The sequence below is a fragment of the Nicotiana tabacum genome, chromosome 12 (assembly GCF_000715075.1).
Source record: "Nicotiana tabacum cultivar K326 chromosome 12, ASM71507v2, whole genome shotgun sequence".
Classification (NCBI taxonomy): domain Eukaryota; kingdom Viridiplantae; phylum Streptophyta; class Magnoliopsida; order Solanales; family Solanaceae; genus Nicotiana; species Nicotiana tabacum.
Window position 1 is genome coordinate 81,600,381 of NC_134091.1, and position 6,251 is coordinate 81,606,631.

Below are 6,251 nucleotides of genomic sequence, written 5' to 3' on the forward strand. Positions count from 1 at the left end.
TACTAGTTATCATGTATCTGAACCAACAACTTGAACTATGTACATATTTTACTAACCCAAAAAGCTTCCTAGGGTATCTTTGTGGTCAAAATATTTGTCGAGAACAACAGCTCATCAGTAATAACAATGAACAATGCGTGCTCTTTTCATAAGAGCTTTACAACTAAAATATCATACTAACTTATCTAAATTTGTCAGTAAATATATCATACCACCAGACCAAATGGCCTCGCTTAAATGGAGCGACATGGCCAGTCGGGATTTATTTAGCTGACACCAATATTTTTGAATTGAGGCATAGTTGTTATTTGTGAAGATATCAATCAGTTTCTTTTACTTTGTGTCTTCGTCTTTCTGTGCGTTTGTGCATATGTACTAGGAATATAGATCTACAACGTAACTGCAAGCAAGGAGTACCATACAAGTTTTCATGTTGAAATCGTTGTAAACTTGCATAAAGTACTCTGGCAGCACCGGGAGCTTCTTCCCGTATTCAATTGTTGTCATCAACGCTAAAAAACTTATTAGCATAGCTGCTTTTTGCTGCAATGCCAGTTTATACATGAGTGTACCTTGTATGCAATTTCAGCTTCGCCTTGGAAGTGATATCTTCTAGTTCAGACCCTCAACCTCAACAACATGAGTGTAAATTAGTGCATGGATCAATGGCAGAATGGCAAGGAAGCCACCGGAATTCTCTGGAATACCTAAACTAGACTCACCAATAATCTCTGCACGAGCACTGGTAGTCCTTGAAACAATGAAAGCAGTTGTTATCTCTTACTATAATTTCTCTACCAGTAATGCCCGATATGAACTTTATTGCACTATGGTAATCCACACAAACCCTCAGGTTTTTTGTTATCCTTATAGGGACTCCAGGAGGGATAGCAATAAGACCAAATGCAAGTGCAATCTTCTCACTATGGTACCAAACTTCTGATTCCTTTTCTTCTTCCTCTAAGTCATACAGAGCAAAATTCGTGTCAGCAGTATAACCTGCTGCTTTCATATCTCTCTTTAATTTGGCCAGCATTGCTTGAATCTCTGGGTATCTCTCATGAATTGTATCCTTTGCTTGGAAAATATGGACACAATTCTTTACAGATATCCAACTGAATCCGGCCCCTTTCTTGATGCCCACATCCTTCATCTCCTTGCTGACGAGATTAGCCTCCTCCCACCTGCAGTTACCTCTTATGATAAATAGGTATTGGAGAAAGCCAAGCTTATATACCAATGACCATGGACAAACATTCAACTTGAATTCCGCAGACAGAAGTGCCAATTAATAAAAAGGGACAAGCAATAGTCAAGCATGACCCCCTTCCAAGCCAAAGTTAATAGTATAATACTATTGATGAAAATGTGTAAATACTTTGGGTTCCCAAAACAGAAAGAGTGTCATACAAATGAGGATAGAGGAAAAGATATTTCCTTAATCCAGCTGTAGTAGTAACACAGAAAAAGAACTTTATTGGTCCTTCAAGGGGTTGACCGGTTAGGACTTAGGAGTAAGCCTTAATAGTAAAATTTCATGCAATGTTTCAATAACAAAGTTGAATACAGATTAACAGGCCCTCTATTCTCCTACGATAGCTTCACAGCTGTATGACAAGATAACAAGAACATAGATGGTCGAAAACAGAATAAATCAACAACACACTGTGGAGGAGCTTCGAATGTCAGTTTCTATATACATATTAAGTTAGTAAAAAGGAAAGGACATAGACTGCGATTTGGTGAACTTTTTGCATGCAATAAGATGTTCAAGAACTATCTTAGTGAAACAAAGAACTAAATTTTACCTTCCAGCAACTGCAAACATATTTGAAAGAATAACATGGTTTCCAGAGTCCTTTGGATCAAGTTGAAACAAATTGTCAGCTGCAACCTTCCCTAGTTCAGGTTTTCCATAAACTCTACAAGCCCCTAAAAGAGCCCCCCCAGACTGAAACTGTTGGTGGAACAAGCATTTTCTTGATAAACCCGTATGCACGCTCCACCAAACCATCCCTTGCAAGCATATCCACTACACATGCATAATGCTCTGGCCCTGGTTGAATCCCATACTTTTTCCTCATAGATTCAAAGATATCCATGCTTATTTTAACAGTTCCAGCCCTACTACAAGCTGTCAATACACAAATTAATGTTATATAATTAGGCACCACGTCGTGGCTTTAACTTGTCATCTCCTCAAACAAATTCAACGCCATGTCCGTGTACCCTTGATGAGCATAACCGCCCATTACTGCATTCCAAGTTATCAAATTCCTTTCAGGCATTTCATAAAACACTCTCTCACAATCTTTTATGTTACCACATTTCCCATACATGTCAACAAGTGCACTGCCAACAAATACGTTACCCTTACAAGACTTTACTGCAAGACCATGAATAGACCTCCCCAGCTCAAGCACTGCCATTCCTACACAAGCACTAAGCGCACTTCAAATCATAAATTCAGTTGGCTTAATATCTTCATTCCTTGCCTTAAGGAACACCATAAAAGCCTTCCCCCATATATCGTTCTGTTCATACACCGCCAACATGGTGCACCATGATATACCATTTCGCTCATTTATCTCATCGAAAACCAGCTCCGAATACTTCACCTCTTGACATTTGCCATAAAAATCAATCAATCCATTCAGAAAAGAGACATCCGATCGAAACCCAAGTCAAATCACATAATCATGCAACTGCCGCCCAAGCTTCAAATACAAACCATCTGAGCAAGCATTCAAAAACACACAAAAAGTAATCGAGTTTGGTGGCTCTTCGCCCACTCGCAAGAGCTCAACAAATTTTAAAGCAGCATCGTAAGACCTCCCATCAAGCACGAAATTAGAAATACATGCATTCCACGTGGTGATGTTCCTCTGCGATATTTCATCAAACACCTTCCGCGCATATTCCCGTAGACCCGTTTTACCGTACATGTCAAATGCGCTACACCCAACTAAAACATCCTCAATCAAGCTAGTTTTCAGTGCCAGCGCATGAAGCTGTTGACCAGTAATGAGGGAATGCAAAAACGCAGAAGCTTTAAAAAGGCAAGGGAAAGTGAAGTCATTGGGTTGAACACACTCACAGCGCATGTTAGAGAAATGTAACAGTGCGGAGGTGAAATGACCACTTTGGACGGAGCTGGCAATGAGAGCGGTCCAGGTGACAACAAAACGATAATGAGTCGGGGTGAGTGAAAGGAGGAGTTGAGCTGAGTCGGGTACATCGAGTTTGGAGTAGAGATTGATGAGATGGTTGGAGAGGAAAGGTGGAAAAGGGGGTTCAAGAGTTCTGGTTATATGGGCATGTACTGCTCGCCCAAGAAGAAGGGATTGAGTTGATATGGCTGATTCAATCAGCGATCCAAGAGCGTTGGCGCTCAGGAAGGGCATGGAGTTGCTCTGTGGCCATGCCAATGCGCGGCTAGTAAGGCTATTATCTCTCTCTATATATATGATTGAGGTACATTGTCACGATTGAAAATCCCCCACTAGGTAAGTCAAATCGTATAAGCTATTACTATAATAAAAAATCATCAATATTATAAATAAGACTGCAAAAGATTTTTATACCATTATCCCAAGGACGAGTAGTACATGTTATGGGCCACTATAATTTTGACTTACAAAGCTAGTAAAAAAAATATATACAACATGTGTTTGAAAATTACATAAACAAAAATAAAATTTTAAGCTACCATGAACAAAAAGGTAGCATGAATCCAGCACGCTGGTACGCCTCAAATGCAAAGCTCCATATTCATAGCTACTCAGCTTTAGAAATCTGCACGCAAAGTGTAGAGGTGCAATATGAGTACAATCGACCCCATGTACTCAGTAAGTATCTTGACTAACCTCAGAAAGGTAGTGACGAGATTTTTAAGTCGAAAGATGCTCACTAGTCACATAACCTGTGCAATATATCAAAGACTAGCAACATAAAGTATAGTAGAAAAAAATAACTAAAATCTCCTCAGAACAGGTGATAACAATTTAATATAAGTAATGACTCACCTTCAACAACAAGTCATTAAATGGAATCACACACATATGGCACCTCGTACCCACATTATCAATCACCCTCGCACGGCAAAGACCTTATGCCACAATATATGTTACACCCGTACGTCAACGAACCCATGCCACAATATAAATCTACACTTGCATGGCAAAGACCTTGTGCCATATAATAATCCAATTCTATGTCAATTTCCAAATAATACGTTCAAGAGAACTTTTCAAGAATCAAATATAGTAATGCATGATAACAACTTTCTTTTTACTTCAATCCGTTACGCTACCAACAACTCAACACAATATGAGATAACAACTCCATGTAGGTATATCCATATTAGCAATCAAATCATCAAGTAATAACAGATGCATAGATTAGCATTTTAGAAACAACACAATGAATCATGTAAAGATGCATGATACACATAAAGAATTCATAAGCATAAACTAAAGTGCCCCTCTTGTACCTCACAACATAATCAATAAAAACGCCTCCATGCTATCACATAACATCCCCACAATGCCACCCTTATTTCACCGTGTGTGCTAAAATAAAGTAACTGCCCACCTTATCTCGCCACACACGTATTAACAAATCATCCCACCTTATCTTGCCACATGTGCAAGCCCGATATATCCTGCCTTGTCTCGCCACATGTGCAATATCAACAATAAAAATAGGCATAAACCTCGTGCCAACACACAACAATCCGTCCAACATGTCCGCGTGTGCCACAATCACAACAATGCAAAATAACACATCATCATCAAGAAGCACACCCTCATAACTCATCAATAAAGTGTACAAGGATATAATTAACAAAAATGCGGATGAGCTTCAACATATAAAACATGACTACAGCTAAATCAGATATAGCAACCAAGTTCAAGTAGTCATACAAAAGATCACATATGTGTCACAGAATGCACATGTTCCAATCAAGGCTCAACACAAGAGCAAGTACGAATATGTGTTCATAACAACGAGTATCTACCTCCGAGGCAAGCTTAGCATAACTCTCAAGATATGTTCATCATGTTCAACATAAGGTACCAATAGCCTCAACATTTCTCTAGCATGGTTTATTTTGCTCACGTAGTCAATTAATAGAATAATACATAGAATCAAATAGAACACACGATCAAATAAAGCATAGAGTGAGCTAAAATCTAGCCTGAGCATGAATACCCATGGCACATATATATACGTTTGTCATCTCATATATACATCACCCCCGCATGTAGCAAACAATATTAATTAGTAGAAAAAATTCCCTAAACCAAAGCTAGGCAAGACACTTACCTTAAACAAGCCAAATCAATACTCTAAACAAATGTCTCCCCGCGCGAATCGACCTCTGAATGGCTCGAATCTAGCCAAAAATAACTCAATAACATCAAATAATGTCATAAGAATCTAACCCCAAACGATAAAGGTCGAATCTTTAATCAAATACTCAAAATCAACCAAAAAGTCAACCCGGGCCCGCCTCTTGGAACTCGACAAAACTCACAAATTCTGACAGCTTATTTGAATACGAGTCCAACCATACAAGTTTCATCCAAATTCGACTCCGAATCGATGTTCAAATCTCAATTTTTCAATTTAGAAACGTTTATAAAAAAAACTCTCAATTTCTCTTTTATATTCATCAATCAAATTCCAAAATCAAAGATAGAATCATGAATAATTATTGCGGCCAAATGCACACGCAAGTATACATGGTCGTCAAGTAATAAAGTGATAAGATAGAGTGTCGAACCCACAAGTACTTGTTATCAACTATTAACTAGATCAGACTATCCTAATTATCTGAACAAGGATTAAATCCAAAAGTAGTGATGCTAAAATAATTAAACTAAAAAGAAAATAAATAATGAACTCTTAATTAAAGAAGAGTAGATTTTTATGTTATCAATGTAATGAAACGATATAGGGTTATGGGCTGTCTAACATTCCTATTGTATTCTTCAATTGAATTGACTAACTAATTTTCTAGTTTATTGGTTGATAGAGTTAATATTGCTCATTAGAATCTGTCAAGTTCTTACTCGCGTATTCAGGCTAAGCTAATGCCTATATGTCTCTGAGATTAGAACTAACAAGAACGCATTTATAATTCATGTACATCAACCAAGCAAGGCAATTAGGTATATGTCTATCCTAACTGCGAATCCGTTCCCCGATGCCCACATTCAAGAACTTGCTTTACTCAATCCTATGTG

At 38.1% G+C, this 6,251-nt stretch overlaps 1 pseudogene; it reads right to left on the minus strand.

Moving 5' to 3' along the window:
* Positions 1–282: 282 nt before the first annotated feature.
* On the minus strand, positions 283–3,489 carry LOC107793588 (pentatricopeptide repeat-containing protein At4g14850-like; annotated as a pseudogene).
* Positions 3,490–6,251: the final 2,762 nt, after the last annotated feature.